We start from the raw sequence: 18593 nt of genomic DNA, 5'->3' as shown, positions 1-18593 counted from the left end.
AAACATATATACCCGGGCATTGTACGCGGTATTCCGGACAGGAACATTTATACCCGGGCATTCCACGCCGTATTCCGCCAAGGGTTTACTAGCAGACGACGCTTACAAAAGGAGACTGGCGGGAGCTCGTGCCTTCGACAGGGAGGTAGGTGTGAGAGCGTGCTAGCTGCATACCGGGTATGATTAGTATAGGTGGCCGGAAGATTACCCCTATGGAGTCTGTTAGCGACAGGATGTGTTCGTTAGAATGAACGGCGAGTCCTATTGATCAACCCATCAAGCAGATTGGCACACGGGGGAGCGTGTTTATGATTCCATTACTCTCCGGCCAGCAGATTTTCACGGCAATATCCTCCTTGACTATTCTCCGCGCCAAGTGTTTGAAGCACTATCGACTCGGAATGGTTCGTGTGACAAGAACTTGTTGAGTTGGCCAGATTGTATCGATGAGATTCTCTACCCCTCCCCCACATCTCTGTGTCAGATACGAGACACTCACAGTGTTAACTTCACGTCTGTTTCTGGTCGTCTGAAATGTAACTTTGTCGGTTTGCAGGCAACTTGTAAGCGGAAATTGGATAAAACTTAACAGGTAAGTTTTTACTGACCATTCTGTAATACTAAGTAGCTATTTTGTTGAATGCCATTCTCTTCGAACCCAACCTGATAATATCTAACATGCTCTAGGGTGAAGTGGCTTTCTATCAATAAATATTCCAGCCTTGTGATAATCGAATAGTGAACAGTTTAAAAAGTTGTCACCGCAGGCATTTATGAACACTCACGATATTGTTTGGCACTAATATCCAGGATGAATGAAAATGAACGTCACGTTAGGTCTGCATCGATGCATCTGTGTTTAATTCCTGACGACATGTTGGCCACCAGCCATTTAGAATATCCTCCATAGGTCAATGGAAGTTTATACTATAAATGGGAGTTTTATGTGCTCCTAGCATTAGTGGCGTTTGACGACATATATATAGCATATTTCAACGAAATTATATCGATACCATATTGTTTTTATCTCTTTGAACGTTGCATGTTACTGGAAATCTGTGTTTGAGCAATTTGTGTAGAAAAGTTAAACATACGTCATGGTAACTTACGATACATAGTTGTCCACTGTATGGCAGGGTTAGCGTCTTAGCCTGAATTCACACACCAGTCACCCGAGGTCACAGTTTGTACGTCATATCTCTCCATAATGAAAGATATGATGTTCTAATCAAATTTTAACATAATTACGCAAATGTTTAAAGCAATGAGCCATGACAAAGTGCGATAAAAAAATACTGATCTTAAAAAATAATATTGTGTATAACTGATTATAATTATCTCTGAAAATAGTTTGCAATCATATTTTGTCCCATTTCCTCATTTCATCTACGCTTTATATCGTACTTTCTTTAGCTCAGATCGCAAGATATCATTTGTTCAAAATATCCTTGTCTTCGGACTGACATAAATGAACTGAAAAACATAACGAGTTGGTATTTTCGTGTTTGGGAAGACAGTAACATGTCATCGCATGTGACCGTTAAGTTTCACATTTACCCCGGGGAATATTGTCCACGTCACATCCACGGCCCACACACGATCTGTTAGATGCAGCCAAACAAGGTTTTATTTCCTATACTGTTGCCTGCTTTGTCACCTGTGGTGTCTAATGACCAAATACAAGTAGGCCTTCTTTATTTGGTTAAGAGGAGATCAATATCACGGCACAGATATCGGCCAGCAGGCTCTAGAAGCTGCAGTCAATACGGAAGACCACACATGTGGGTAAAAAAGGGGGACAAGACTAACCTACTATAGATAGACTTGAGTACTTGGGGAAGAGGTGTTGTGGCCACATGTGTAGCTCAAATTTGAAAACTGCTTGTTACATGACTTTCCATTACATCTAATCGTTCCGTCATCGCACAGGACAGAACATATATCGGCAACCAAAGCCATTCCTGGAGCCTCTCCAGTCATTTATTTCGCGACGTATGTCAGTGATTTTGAAGAAAGTTTATAATGAAGTTACCTGGCTAATGATTTGATATCAGTCCCAGGCAGGTGTTACTTAAGTATCTGAAGAAAGCCTATGGCGAAGCTTATCGTTCCGGGGCTAAAGATTAGATATCAGTCCCAGGCAGGTGTGACTCAAGTATGTGAATTAAGCCTATGGCGAAGCTATATCGTTCCGTGGCTAAGGATTGCATATCAGTTCCAGGCAGGTGTGACTTAAGTATCTAAAGAAAGCCTATGGCGAAGCTATATCGTTCCGTGGCTAATGATTGGATATCAGTCCCAGGCAGGTGTGACTTAAGTATCAAAAGAAAGCCTATGGCGAAGCTATATCGTTCGGTGGCTAATGATTAGATATCAGTCCCAGACAGGTGTGACTCAAGTAGGTGAATTAAGCCTATGGCGAAGCTATATCGTTCCGTGGCTAATGATTGGATATCAGTCCCAGGCAGATGTGACTTAAGTATGTGAATTAAGCCTATGGCGAAGTTATATCATTTCTTGGGTAAGGATTTGATATCAGTCCCAGGCAGGTGTGACTCAAATATTTGAAGAAAGTTTATAATGGGGTGATTTCTTTGTGTGTGTCTCCAAGAATCTATGATTATGTGATACAGATCACACGCGTCCACAGCTGTCGTCAGCGAAGTGTAAGAGTGGACATCCTTCCTTGGCATGTCTCTGCCACTGGAATATGTCTATCATGGGTTCCGATGAAATCGCTCCCTGGTGTGTCTAAGTCATCTGAAGTAAGTTTATGATGTGGAGCTGTCGTTCTCTAGGGTATCGCCGGCATTGGCGTACGGAAGTTTATAACGATTGGAAATCGTTCCTTGGTTTATCGCTGCCACATGACATACGCTCATCAAGGGATCTGATCGTTTTTCGAAGTTTCTGTCGCTTGACACCGATTCATGATGGGGAGAAAGCATTAGATGATTGATAGTTTTATCTCTATCTCTCTTACAGACATAATCAATATCACCTCGTTATAGACGCAGCAGATAACGAATGAGATAAAACTCAACCATGTGAGAGTAAACAAGTCTTAATTTTCTGCTTTGTCCTCGTGGCCTTGCACAATGATTTTAAACAGAACGGCTCTACAGGAAAGCTTCTTCACGAATACATATTTTCGCTATACCGATACATTATTTATGGCGTTGGGAAACAAAATTCGCAATCCCTATATTTTCTATCTTTTTATTGTTGTCTTAACTCCGGACTCAAGAATATTTGATATACATGAAGAAGGGTTGGAATTGTACAAGACTCCACCTCATTTTCTCAGATATGTACAAGACTCCACCTCATTTTCTCAGATATGTACAAGACTCCACCTTATTTTCTCAGATATTGAAAAAAGGAGGTTCGGAGTTATCGGGCACCTTATGGAAGACTCCACCTCAGCTTCTCAGGTGTTTGACAAACCTCCTTACCTATTATGACCGCCTTTTAGCCCCCATGATGGTTTGATATAAGGCCTTCGCACGCTCAACCAAGTCATTGATGGGGTTTGCCTCTGGAGTGTCATAGGTCCTATATAAACACGTTACAAGGATTTCTTCATACGGGTATGCTGATACACGCACTGTCAACTTGTTATCATAAACAAAATAGTTCTATCAATTCGTGATTTTACCAAAACGTTGTTTCAAAATCACCACCATATGCCGCGAACGGCTAAGTATTGTTACTCAGGGAGCCTGCAATGGGCTATAACTTGTTGGCCTGGAATATATGTCTTTCATTCAGTCCAGCTGATCGTGCCCGTAATAACATCACTGTGAAGAACCCGTTGCCCAATTCGACGTCTTTTCATCTCCGTCTGTTCCTAATGACATAGTCTGATGAAGGTTTCGACGTGTTAGTGTGTATAAGTGTTTTCTTACCCTTTATCTCGTATGAGAACTTGAATCGATTCCACAAAGACATTTCTTACTTAAGCCAAAATTGGAAATACGATCTTAAAACTTATTTTCCGGTTTTGTACAGAAAAATTTTGTCCACCTCACCATTGTTATCTTTAACCAAATGTATCCAAATTTCAACTTTCAGTTTCAAAAATTGAGCATTGTTCAAAGATTTTAAATTTTGACCTAAGTCAGAAATGACTTTGTGCAATCGGCCCCTGATCTGGTCTGGTGTTAGGAGTTGAGTGCATGAATCCGTTATCTAGAAATCTTGGGTAAGAAAAAAACAGAAAATTAGAAATCATGGAAATCCCAATGTCTAGACTATAAAGAAACTGGTTGCCTTCAATATCTGCTCAACCTTTAAATCACTATCAAGAAACACATACATATCTTAAGCGATGTCCTCAGAAATTGTTTACCCCTTCTGTGTAATATTTACAGTGTTTTCATATTTCAGTCTGCATTAGGTTAAGATTAACAGCCAAAACGTTTTGATCCTTGAGTCAACCATATTAGGGATGAATCCTTTAAGGGCCAATTCACCCAGATCCTAGTTATATCTTCTGTGTAAAACGTGAGAATGTTCATTGCATAATATATTAGTCGCCATACATATTTTATCAATGTCATACGTTTCAGATTTATTCCAGGTTATTTTATTCGTTGTTTTAATTACGTTCGTAGAGTATATTGAGCGTGTAATCTATATAGGCCGCCATAGGAGAGCTGTAATCTCATTGATCTGCTGCCAACCATACATCGGGGAATAGTACGTGAACTCATCCGGCTTACTCCGCCTACGGTGAAGGCGCACTTCTGTTAACCAACACAAAGATCTATTATAGATTCGAATAGCAATGGTCATGATCTCTTTTGTCAGTGCTTTGGGTTAATTCACTTTGCTTTGTGTTATAAATCATTGCTTTTTACATCATAAATTACTTCATGACTTCACTCATTTGTTTTACTAAGTATTCTTGCAACTACAACTTAATATATTTACTTACATGCCGATTAATTTGATTTAAATGGCACCGAACCTGCGATGCTAATTGGACTGGCTCGTATTTGGAATCCAGCCTAGTTCTTTGAGTATCATGTTGTCTAGGAACTCATGTTTCTTTTTTATGGTAATGGCAAGACGTCTAATTTTAGCAACAGTTTACAGCCAAGCCCTTTGCTATATAGAAGAATTTTACGATTCTGGTGTCTTCTCAAAGACATCGAAATGTCATACTAAGGTTAATTGCCATGACAACGTATGTCTTCATTATGGGTGTAAAGAAGAATTTTAGATCAGGCTTACAACAGACATGGGAGTTTCGTTCTCGTAGTGTGGCTAAATCTCAGTAGAATATATTGCTTGGTGCAAGGGAGTGTCTTTTCCTCACTTTTTCTGTATTCAAAGGCTTACAAAGCAAGAAATGATATCGGCAGATATTTGATTTTCAACCTATTGAGTTTGTTGAGTCAATCTTTGAGTTTGTGTAAATAGCATTGGTGATGGATTGTTTAATCTACCGACTTTGATCTTGTTATGATGTTGTGCTAACTGTCAGTTGTTAGATTTCAGTTCCCTCACACTCTTTGATGTGTTTTGGATGCGTTTTCATCCTGGGCTGCAAATATTTGGCCAGATGATCACGGGTTTGATGGGTTATTTGCATCGGGTATAAAAGTCCTAGAAAAACCCTCACTCGTGTGGTAATTGGGAGGGGTGTGCAGGCCCGTAGAGTGGGGACAATATGACGTATTGGTGACATGGAAATTCTTTGTCTGCTGCCAATAAACTGATTACTGGATGCACACGTAACTCTAAAGATTCACTTTTCTTAGTATTGAAACATGAAACGTTGAAATTGTTCCTTCTTTACGTACAAATTTACTATTCACTATAATCCTAGAACTCATTCATTGCTGTGCTCAGCTTCACAAAACAATTGTAGACCAAGTTGCTCGCAACTTTCATTGTAACTTGTGTATTTATCACGACAGTCACATTTAACTTGGTCTGCGACGGCGTTGTAAAGTGGACTTCAGTTAAGACTTGTTGAAGTAAATTACTATTGTGCAGAAACGTGTGGCTTGTAAATTAAACCTTTGACAGTGTGTTTATGAAGTCCTGATTTGACACTTGAAATGTGCATTGTGACCGTTTTTGAAAAACACACAAAAATACCATTGGCACTGTGAGAAGAACAAGGCGTAATAACAAACGCTAAAGGCATGTCATGCCTAACACGTGATATCCATGATAAGAGCAAATTCAAAAACACGACTTCTTAGGACGTTATCAAATATTTGATTTCACATAACATCTCGTGTAACGAGAAGCCCGTGCAACGACACCATTTAGGCTGTCTCTTATGGACTTTTCTTTGTTAGAGGCTTTTTCTATTATATGGCGCCTCCCGCGATTAATGGTGTCCCTTGTGTGCTGGCAGCTATAACCAACTATAACCAGCTGCCTGTTATCAGACTCATTCATCGATTAATTTGCATGTTTCTTCTGATCTACCAAATCCCTGTATTACATGACTTGTATGTTTAAACATATGCACAAATAGCCAAAATATTACGCTTATCCTCTGCTGCACCCAGCCATTACGTTACATATATGCAGACGTTATATTGCTGTACCCGCCGTTTCTATTTGTCATCATGTTACGCCGGTCTTTAGATAAAATCTGTTATGACATTACATGTACCTCTTGATTCACACCATCAAATCATTACAAGACATGCGCCTTCAGATCTCCCCAACTAGCATAATACATACATCTTCAGACGTAATTTGTCATTACACATAATCTCGAAACTTTAATACACGCGTCTTCAGGGTCACGCAATTATTATTTTACAGGCGTCTTCTTAGCTACGTAGGCATTATCTAACATCTTTCAGAGCCACCTAATTATTATATTACATGCGTGTTCTTAGACATTTAACTTTTATATTACATGCACCTTCAGAGGCACCTTACATGTTTCTTTAGAATCACCCAACTATTATATTACATGCGCCTTCAGAGGCACCTTACATGTTTCTTTAGAATCACCCAACTATTATATTACATGCGCCTTCAGACCGATATAACTACCATATTACATGCATCTTATTAGCCCCTTTTAACCATTATATTACGAGCGTGTTCTTAGCCAACTAACTATTACATTATATACATCTTCCTCTCCACCCAACAATTCTATCACATGCGTCTTCAGATCCACCTAACTATCATATTACATTCGTCTTCTTAGGCACCTATAACTATCATATTACATACGTCTCCCTTTTGCTACACCAAGATGTAACATGATTTGTGTCTTTCTCACCATTACATCACAGGACTGCGTGCGGTGATTCCACCAGACACCACGGGCGAACATTACGAAAGTTACATGCCAGTGAATCTAGCGTTTTCTCTGGCATCATCTGTGTAATCGATGTTCAGCTAATCTCCCTCATTATCCCCGAATCAGTTCCTGTCACGAAAGGGAGTTTTGCCTTTGACAAACATAGGCCGCATTGACCATTAAATAGTTAAGGACCATCCTCCTCCCCATACAGACGAACACGTTAATAACACGTACAGTTGTTTCAAACGGTAGTTTACAAATATTTTCAATTTGCTCCCAGAAATTACCAAGCTTTATCTGTAATTTACCAGTTCGAATCTGGGCACTACTGGCTAACCGTCGGAAAGTGACACATAACTATGCAGTGAACGTTGAATATAAACAGTTTTTACACTGGAATACTTCTGTCAGAATGTTAGTGTTCCTCTTGCAAATTCTCAAGTGTATTATTCCTACGAATCAACTTTAATAAAGATGCTAGAGTGAAATACCATGGTATACCAGGGAGAATTTCGCCATAGCTAAACTATGTTAAGCTGGCCAAATGGTCAGTTCATTCTAATATTTTGGTCAGAAAAGCTTTTTGTGATCTGTCAGGAGTGACACCTGCGACAGAGATTATAGGCCTAAGGGGGACGAACATAAAGGATGACAAGTTCCAGCTCGTCAGGCATTGCTCAGGTGGTCTGGGCCGTCGTCTAACAAAAACTCCGGAAGTGTTCCAACAGTCTTCAGAACGTGGGCATGGTCATAGTACACATAATACAAGGCTGCCATTAAAATGTATAATTTTCTGGCATCTTTTTCACAGGTTAGCACTGAATATGTCCTACTTTTTATCTGTTCGTGTATGGGTTTATGAGTATGTATATTACATGAAGGTGTCTGTTGATAGCTGTACAACACGATCCTTTATTTGTTTATTTATTCGATTAGCGTTTTACGCCGTACACAAGAATATTTCACTTATACGACAGCGACTGATCCTTCATTTACTTTGGGCTACTTGATATCTGTAGAATGGCTTTGTGGGAATATTATTTTCATGGAGAATAAGGACACAAAGATTGAGTGAGTGCATGGGGTTTAACGTCCTACATAACAATTTTTCAGCCATACGACAACGAAGGAATCCTTAAAATTCATGCCTCCTTGTTGCAGTACGGATTTTCACCGCTCTTATATCTAGTGCTGCTTCACTGAGACGACTTACCGGAGGTAAGTAAGCCTCCCCGCCGGAGCCATTATACTGATAATGGTCAACCAGTCGTTGCACTATCCCCTTCTTTCTACGCCAAGTGAGGAAGTTACGACTTCATCTTTTAAAGTCTTAGGTGTGACTCGACCTAGGGTCGACCCCAGATCTACCGGTCCGGAAGCGGACGCTCTACCAACTGTGCTATGGGGGCCGGGACGGACACAAAGAATGTTACATTTGAAACATTATTGAAATATTAAGCAAGCCGCTTGCTTATTATACAACGCTGCTGACGCCAAAGTTGTATTCATGATGTGTCTTGAAACAATCTTGATTGATTTGACACATTCCTCAATTTTAGATACCTGGATGACTGAAAACCTTTATTCCCGTAATGTTGATTGATGTTTCAAAATGGCTCTGCGCGTAACAGACAGACACTCAATAATAGTACATAGACAGCACTTATTACTGGCAGACCTGAGGTTGGGTATTCTCTTTACTCGGCCTTTCCGTCGCGTGTCTACCCCGATATATCTGGTCAGTATATCGATGAAACAAGTCTTGACTGCCCTAAGTAGCTTATTTTGTCCATGCAGCTCAGGGAATGGTCAGACGGCTTGTGCCTGTCTGAAAGTCGGAGGGGAAATAACGATCATTGTGTAGACTGTCGGTCAGTTAGAGCTATTGTCGGATGTGTCTCTAGGGTTACAGAGAGTACTCATACCAACTAGCTTTGATCGTGCTATCCTACATGTATCTTGCTCGAAACGGGACTGGTGAAAGACATCATGGGTATTTTCATTTGTAGATGCAATTTTTAAGGTACATATTCTCCATATTGTGTGATGCCATTTAGCACTTTTTATGCTTTGGCAAGAATTAATTACAGGTAATAAATTTTAGCCTCTTATTGGGAATCGTGATAATGAAGGTGATTTGCGAATTTTGCACGTTTGTCATTGGTCATATTCAACAAATTTCAGCTGTATTATTTTTTGCAGCTAATGTCAAAATTGGTTGTTCGTAATGTGGCAGCAAAACTTATTAGCATATATAATATAAATATAATTCATTTGCTAATTGCAATTTAAAAACTGGAACACGTATGTACAATGACAGGATCGTCTAGTACCGGACGATTTTGGGGGAGAAAACCCAGTAATGCAGCATGGCATTCGCTGCGTCGAAACAGACATTCGTATACCATCCGTGAACCAAAATGGACGTTGCAGGTCAATAATCGTTAAGTCATTTCCCCCCCCCCCTCCCAAAAAAAAAACACGAACACTAAAGAACCAAAGAAAGTATGTTAAGTTTGAAATCAGGGCGGAATCATGCAAAGAGAAGCATTCAACAGTTTTAAGGATGTTGAAAAGGTGCAAAGTATGTTCCAGGCGAATGAGTGACCTAACAGAATATAAGTTGTCGATAATAAAATATGTGTCTTGGTTGCGCTTTGATTGCAAATATCCATTTTGCGCTGTTCTCACTCCTTTTTCCCTCCCAAAAATGATGCCTTTATTTTCAACAGTCTTCTTTATATATGAACACAGGTTGTTTAACATCCGGGATGACAATCGGAATAGACAATATAAGCATGACATTCCTTACTTGCAAATATCCATTAAATCATTTTTTTGGAAATGACTAAAAGTCAACAAAACGGTGTAGACAAATTACTGAGGTGCTTTTTGAGCAGCCTGTCTCGGCTGTTACACCGATAGGCATATTTCAGCACTCAACAACCTGGAAGAACATTCGAACTGAATCTCCTAAAGCTGCCGTTGTAAATTTGCGGGGATTGTTAATAGGTTACCATTTTATTGGTCCTGCTTTTGCTCTAAAAGGTTCGCCTGTCACCTGTATTCCCGAGACACCTCACATACCTACTGGAATTAAATAACTTACTGGACATACAATTCTCCATTTCAGTGCAATAATTCATTGGAAACATCAATAAAATACGATTTAATGATTTGTTCTTTTTGTTGCCATGGACGAAATAAATATCATATTATAAATATCTCACGCAGCTGTGGTTTTATAGCATGCTATCGATCTTTGGTGTTTTGTAAAAGACTCGACTACATAATGAAGGTAAATTGCCGTTCACACTAAGTGCTTCTAACTGGCATCCTGTGTGAAACTATAGGTGGACCATATACTTACAACAAAATGCGAATACAACGGATAACATTTTTTCATTCCAGCGTTTTCTTTATACCGTCAAACCTAAAAGGTGTCACTTGACAAACGAGGATTTCATAAAAGAGGCTACTCCTGACTTCAAGTTTGGGGGATAATAGTGGACATTATGGAAACTTTTCGCAAACTAAGCAACAATTTTCATCCCATCTACTGGCTTGTGGCCTAGATCTGAAGTAAGCAGATCTGAAGTAAGCAGATCTGAAGTAAGATGGGCGTTCCGAAAACCTCGCTTTAAATGAACAATTGCCATTTAGACTAGCCCTAGCTTTGCAAACATAAATGCGTCAAATAAAGTGAAATGAAAAGTCGGCTTTCCGAAAGAATGCAGTTTGATGAAATCAAGACTACTGAGAATACGCGTGACTTCAGATTTAATAAGCAACAAGTCTGTGATGAACACGGAGAGACTGGATGTGAAATAAATGTCATTTATTTAAGTAATGAAACGGATAATCAATAAATAAAAACTAAAGATTTTCGCTTTCATCCTGTCTGATTTGTCTATATTTTTGACCGAGGGTATAAATATATTTATTTATTCCTTTGACTTGGGTTTGAAACGGTATTCAAGAATATTTCACTTACATATTTATATATCTATTTCATATATATTTCGCTTGTATTTCGCTTGTATTCGCAAATACTTCACTTCGTTTTTGTTTATATTTCACTTGTATCCCACCTGCCTTACGGTGGCCAGTTTAGAGGAACTGAAGTGCACGAAGTAAACCACCGAAGTTTGGCAAGTTATTGTGTCACTAAGACCATGAAAACCGTGGCAACAGGGTAGTCGCTGGAACTCCCAGTCTGCTGTGAATATTAAACATTTATTTTAAATTAATTGAACTGGTCATTTGTTTGCACTTTGTTTATAGTAATTGCCACCGCAGCTATGGGGATTCTTACAAGACCATGGTACTGACATCATGTTGACTTCGAAAATCATACCCGGCTTTTATTGACACAGAGAGTGATCTCTTACAATGCATGAGATTTAATCAAATGCTTAATCAGAAGCTTCATTAATTGCTCGTGAATGTTCTTACCGGACTAAGTCAAAGCGCCTAGGCAACACAGGTCTGCAGAGGAAAACTACATTGGACGCGTTGTATTGAAAGTAGCGTTTGCGGATATGAAGATATCAGGTCAGAGAGTGCAGATCTGGAAATGCATCGCGGTTTACACGAGGTAGTAAATGAAGACAGCAAACGACATCAGTGTGTGACAACAGGATGCATGGTGACTCAGGAAAGTATTGTGGAGTTAAAGCAGAGATGTACCATCGTAACATATACAATCATTTATAAAAATATTATTAACCTAGTGTTTTCACATTGACTCTTTATTGGCCTTCGGGTCGCCGTATTGACGCTCGGCCTTTGGCCTCTAGCCAATAAGTCGACCTTTCGACCAATACCCAGGCAATATAAACACACTCGATGAATAACATAAAATAACACTTAGCGATGACATAACATATAATCGATATCTCCTGAGTGATGTTTTTGAAGTTCTATATCAAACGAAACAATCGCACAAAAACTGTTAGATTAAGGCATGGCTGCGTTTATTCTGCGTGAAAATTTATCTCCTTGACTTTTAACTTCTTTTAAGTCTTTGGCAAGGACCTTTTGTTGTCTGATGGGATAAATCTCTCGGGGTTGCTTCATACATTGTTCAGTTGGATAGATTAGAAGAGGAATTTTATACTAGCATTATGTGGCCTCAAAATGACAGTGGTCTCACAAGTATACTCGTACATTACGAACCCTCTTAGGGAAGATGTGATGTTACTCTGGTTACCATTCTGCTTGAGGGACTGGAAGGCATATGGATGTTTTAAGTTATTCAATTTAAATATACTGGAGTCCTTGGGTATTGCTCTACACCATGGCACAGCATGTGTGCGTCTGTGCGTGTGCACGAGCCTGCGTGCATGCTTGTGCGTGTGTTGTTTGACGTCGTACGGTCACTCGACATAGTGGGCTTAGATGTCAAAAGTCAAAAAGCAAGGTTGTCAAAATCACCGTGGACGTCAAACCACCATGGGCGTCGAAACCACCATAGGCATTAAAACCACCATTAGCGTCAAACCAACGTGGACGTCGAAACCATCATGACTATCGAAACCACAGTGAGTGTCAAAGTCAACATGAGCATCAAAATCACCATGGATGTCATTAGCTGAGGGTTGTCTGATTCCTGGTATATTGAGTGTGTTTTGCACCAATTGTGCTTTGCACTAATTGTGCTTTAATCCCTGAATGTTACCGTTACTGAACACAGTTATAACTATAGCCGGCCACATCAAAAGAAATCTCGGTGAAAAACTATACGTTATCAAATGATGTAGTTTCACTTTTATAAATTATTCATTATACCGAATATTTAACAACATCGGACCTTATTAGTTTTCTTTTGGCCAACAGGGCATGTTCGTTTTATGATTTTCTTTCATTGCCCGCTATTTAATATTAATAATTCTGTTTAAAGATTAAGCCTTAAGTCCTTTCGGTATTGACATCTGTGAAATAATTGATGGGTGATAAAAGGAGTTAACAGAGGGATTGCATCGATCAAATACGAGGATATCCTTACTTGACAAGCCGGCGCCATGTTGCGTTCTTTAGACGCTTTGGAATTCCCCCGGTCTTTGACAGAACTCACGAAGTATTGCAGCAATTTGATAACATTGAGTAGTGGACATCATTGAAATTCACGCCACACAATGCAGCTATCATAAAGGCGTCGGGTATAATCGGGCCGTCCGTTTTTACTGGAAAGCAATCATTCTGTCGCACACATTTTCGGCCCTCGTGTGGACATCTATTCTTCCACACGAGACCTAACAGCATTGTCACCTCCCAGTGTCCATTTCCCAGCCATTTGCTGTAAGCTGTACGGAAAAAATGATCTACTACGTAACATGTATATATTTTCAAACCCCATAAATGAGAAGAAGTACTAATTAATTTATAATTTTTGTCAACCCTTTGATAGTAACATTATTGTTGGCATCATGGTTTTAAAAATACGATTATTCCTTTTTACTAATGTCTTATTATATCATTTGAGAAATATTTGGAAAACTTAAGGGTCCAAGGAATAAGTTATCTTGAAGTACACATGCAGACTTTAAATAACCTGTCTAAACATGCTTTTCCCTGTAGATCTCTTTTGTGCCAAATCATATTCGATGAATTCTTCTGGTAAAAATGTCGTTTAATTTTAGAATATATCTACACCATATTAATATATCAACGTACGGATTACGTTTTCATCTACATTAGCGTCGCATTCTGGCGTTTGTTTTGTAGCGTAAGTAATACATCACGCGCAATGAAAATCTTCGCTCTATCAGATCCCATAGGTGCCAAGTGAACAGTTCTGGATCTTTTAGTAGTAGGATGCGCCATTAAGTTGAAATACTTCTCTCTCTCTATCTCTTTCGATTATTCTGAATACCCTTTACCCATTCCCCCCCCCCCCCCAGCCCCCACCCGCTATAATCTGAATAAGTATGAACAATACTTTGGTGAAACCAGCATTGACTACACTAAGTGAAGTCTTTATCCTCTGGATACATGGCTACATCAGACAACTTGGGCTTGTCTGAAAGTCCAGGAGGAAGTAATAGGTCTTATAGAAGGCAATTGTGAATAAAAGTAATCGTTAGTAAAGGACAAGCATACAGGGTTATGAGAAAATTATTTATCTGGAAGGTCTTCATCCTGACACCGTTAACGCACTGGCGCAAAATCTATTACGTGCATCATTTCCTAATGCGAAACGACAAAAGAGAATATGTCATTTCACGACACTGAGACGTTTAAGAGGAAGAAGAGAACAAATTCATTTAGCAAAATGCCATTTACTTCGATATAGGCCTTATACGAAATGGAAACAGAGGTGCAAACAGTATTGCGGTAAAGACCAAAGATTTATACTTGTTTCTGGGTCATAGGTAGTAGGAAGGACCTGCTAACACTGTACTGTATGCACTGAAATAGCCCCCACCCTCACCTTTGGATACCTTCTGTAGGTAATCAGTCATCCTTTCTCCATGTCACCCAAGATTCCAGTCTGTTTCGGCACTGTCTTCATCTGCTCCTCACAGCCACCATGTAATCTTTATCGATTCCTTTGGCGAATCCTTGATTCATTGATGCTGTAATTTCTTCACACTTGTAAATAAGTACTGGTACATTGATTAGCCACCGAATTTTACGCCCTAATACAAATGTGCTCTACTTATTGGGTGGCAGTGCCTGGGTCCAGGATCACGGATTTCTCTTAGACACACATAGTTTTAACATCAAAAGAGTTTACCGCGTTCGATGAATGAAAGCCAGGTCGCGTGGTTTTATTACCTGCATCTTTATTATCTTTGTGTAAGCGTCCAGATCACGGGTCTTATTTATATAATACACATACAGGTAAACTCTTCATGCTTTATTCTTGTATCTAAAAGAATTCAGAGCTGTATATACAACAATTTTTCACACTGAAAACAGCGAAATGATTTGCAATGGGTTTAAAAATGTTAAGGTGCAATTTGATTCCATGTCATGTTTTATAAACGTGATACTCCCATTTTTTCCCCCATTCCGCCAGAGATCATTACGTGCTAAAGTAACAACGATTCCTATCATATTTATTACCATTTTCACTTCGTAACGGTAACGGTGGATAGTTATTAGATAGAGGTGAGTAACTCTCGGTCATACCGACTGAAGGAAATTGTTGACTTTAAGCTCTCATACAAAGCACTGTAATATGGTACTCATCTTTGTCACATAAATGACTGATGTATGATGGGAAATTGCTTTCACTGTCTTATAGATCATCAAAATCGAGGGGCTATTTCGTTTGCCACCCGCGAAGTCATATTTATTACTCGAGTCTATTAACACTCTGCCATGTCGATATATAGCATTACACAGTAACCAAGACTAAACAGGAACTAATAAAATAACACTAATGGTTTCTGTTCGTTGGCAATACCGTTGGCAAGAGGCTTACATGTATTTCAGAGATTAGCAATTTTCGTGCACAGATGGCAGTTGTACCAATAACCAGATATTCAGTTCTTCCCCACATGAAGAAAAAAACGTATGTGATGGAATTAATCTAAGTGTCCAGACCGATATTCACGCACCACCAAATCAGACAGTCACATACTATCCAGTAAGACATTTACGCACCACCAAATCAGACAGCCACATACCACCCAGAAAGGCATTCAGGCACCATCAAAAATCATTTAGTCACATACCATCCAATAAGACATTCACGCACCACCAAATCAGACAGTCATATACCATCCAGTAAGATATTCACGCACCACCAAATCAGACAGTCATATACTATCCAGTAAGACATTTACGCACCACCAAATCAGACAGTCACATACCATCCAGTAAGACATTGACGCACCACCAAATCAGACAGTCATATACCATCCAGTAAGATATTCACGCACCACCAAATCAGACAGTCATATACTATCCAGTAAGACATTGACGTACCACCAAATCAGACAGTCACATACCATCCAGTAAGATATTCACGCACCACCAAATCAGACAGTCACATACCACCCAGAAAAGCATTCACACGCCACCAAATCAGACAGTCACATACCATCCAGTAAGACATTCACGCACCACCAAATACAGACAGTCACATACCATCCAGTAAGATATTCACGCACCACCAAATCAGACAGTCACATACCACCCAGAAAAGCATTCACACGCCACCAAATCAGACAGTCACATACCATCCAGTAAGACATTCACACACAACCAAATCAGACAGTCACACCATCCATTAGGACATTCACGCACCACTAAAGCAGACAGTCACATACCAACTGGTAAGACATTCACGCACCACCAAATCAGACGATCACATACCACCCAGTAAGACACTGACGCACAACCAAATTAGATAGTCACATACCAACTGGTAAGACATTCACGCACCACCAAATCAGACAGTCATATACCATCCAGTAAGATATTCACGCACCACCAAATCACACCGTCACATACCGTCCAACAGGACATTCCCTTATAACCAGTCTGGACAGTCACATGCCAGTGAATATGACATTCTCTTAACACCAGATTGGACAGTCACATACCACCCGTAACACCAGATTGAACGGTCACTTACCACCTAATAGGACATTCTCTTCACACTAGATTAGACAGTCACATATCACCCGTAACACCAGGTTGGACAGTCACATACCACCCGTAACACCAGATTGAACGGTCACTTACCACCTAATAGGACATTCTCTTCACACTAGATTAGACAGTCACATACCACCCGTAACACCAGGTTGGGCAGTCATATACCACCCGTAACACCAGGTTGGACAGTCACATACCACCCTTAACAGCCGATTGGACAGTCTCATACCATCCAACAGGACATTCCCTTTACACCAGACTAGACAGTCACACACGACTCAATAGGACGTTCACAACGCGGTGCTCAAGCGAATATCACTTGTGGAGAGCTGACAATTCCCGATGTCCCACCCTACACCATGCACCAAATGCTTTGTTATACCGAAAAAAAATCAGTACCTTTTCGAGTTGTACTTTAAATCGCCGAATTTGTACGTCGAGCTATAACCACCGTCCAGTTGTTTACGTCCGTTGTACGTCATGTTAAGCGGAATATCATGTGACTGTCTCTCGACCAATGGAAACGGAGAATAACCCTATGAGCTATAGTAATACCCAGTATGACATTCACATACCACCCAATATGACATCAGCAGTACCACTCAACCCATCATCAGAAAATTGGACAAGATGTTGGCAACTTTTCTGATTTACTCCATGACTGAACAATAAACCTGAACTGAAATATTGTAATTAGGAAGCAAGGAAGCTCGTTCACCTCACCAGAAAGGCCTCACTTGGGCAAATCAGAGCACTAGTCCGCAGTCAGTCAGTTTAAAACTCTCTCACTGTCGTGTCTGGTAGAATGTACAAGTCATATTTGTTCTGATTGTCCAGACTGGTACGGTCCACACCAACAGAGTCTGCAAACCCCAGGGCGATTCCGTCTGTAATTAGATTTAGTAAGTACTTGGTCATTAGTCTATCACTGGGACATGTTCTATCTGGGCAGTGGATTAGACCAGGCGCTGACTCAGTTCTCTGCAACTCCAACTCTCCCTCCTCGCTTAGTAAAGGTCTGTTCTTAGTTCTGCACTAAGTAGTCTCCACAAATTATTTAGCAGAGGGTAGAAACCATGGAGAGAAAAAGCCGTCATCAGGATAGATGAATTGTATTATACTACGTTGGGGTTTGTTGCTTAACGCTGTGTCCCGCTGTACTGATTGTATTGTATTGTACTACACTGTATTTGGTTATATAGGTATTGAATTGTACTGTATCTGAGTGCATTGTAGACACTGTATCTGATTGTATCGTATTGGACTAAACTGAATCTCATTGTATAGGTACTGAATTGTACTGTATCTGATTGTATTTTACTACACTGTATGTAATCGTATCGGAACCGAATTATACTGTATCTGATTGTGGCGCATTGTACTACACCGTATCTGATTGTATCGGCACTAATTGTACTGTATCTGATTGTATCGATACTGAATTGTACTGTATCTGATTGTGTTAATTTATTTATTTCATCGGTGTTTTACGCCGTACTCACGTATACGACGGCGGCCAGCATTATGGTGGGTGGAAACCGGGCAGAGCCGGGGGAGGAAACCACGACCATCCGCAGGCTGCTGGCAGACCTTCCCACGTACGACCGGAGAGGAAGCCAGCATGATATCTGATTGTATTGTATTGTATTACACTGCATCTGATTTTGTCGGTACTGAATTATACTGTATC

General features: G+C 39.9%; 1 protein-coding gene across 1 annotated transcript in view; it reads left to right on the top strand.

The window, feature by feature from the left end:
• The first annotated feature begins 439 nt into the window (after positions 1 to 439).
• LOC135480523 (C1q-related factor-like) overlaps positions 440 to 18593 on the top strand; it is a 65635-nt gene continuing 47481 nt past the window's right edge. Inside the window, exon 1 of the mRNA XM_064760386.1 lies at positions 440 to 592. The gene's annotated coding sequence lies outside the window, so the exon portion shown is untranslated. The remainder of the gene's footprint in view (positions 593 to 18593) is intronic.

This window comes from Liolophura sinensis, chromosome 1 (assembly GCF_032854445.1).
Source record: "Liolophura sinensis isolate JHLJ2023 chromosome 1, CUHK_Ljap_v2, whole genome shotgun sequence".
NCBI lineage: Eukaryota > Metazoa > Mollusca > Polyplacophora > Chitonida > Chitonidae > Liolophura > Liolophura sinensis.
The sequence above is the reverse complement of the archived record's forward strand: the minus strand, read 5'-3'. Positions and strand labels throughout refer to the sequence as shown.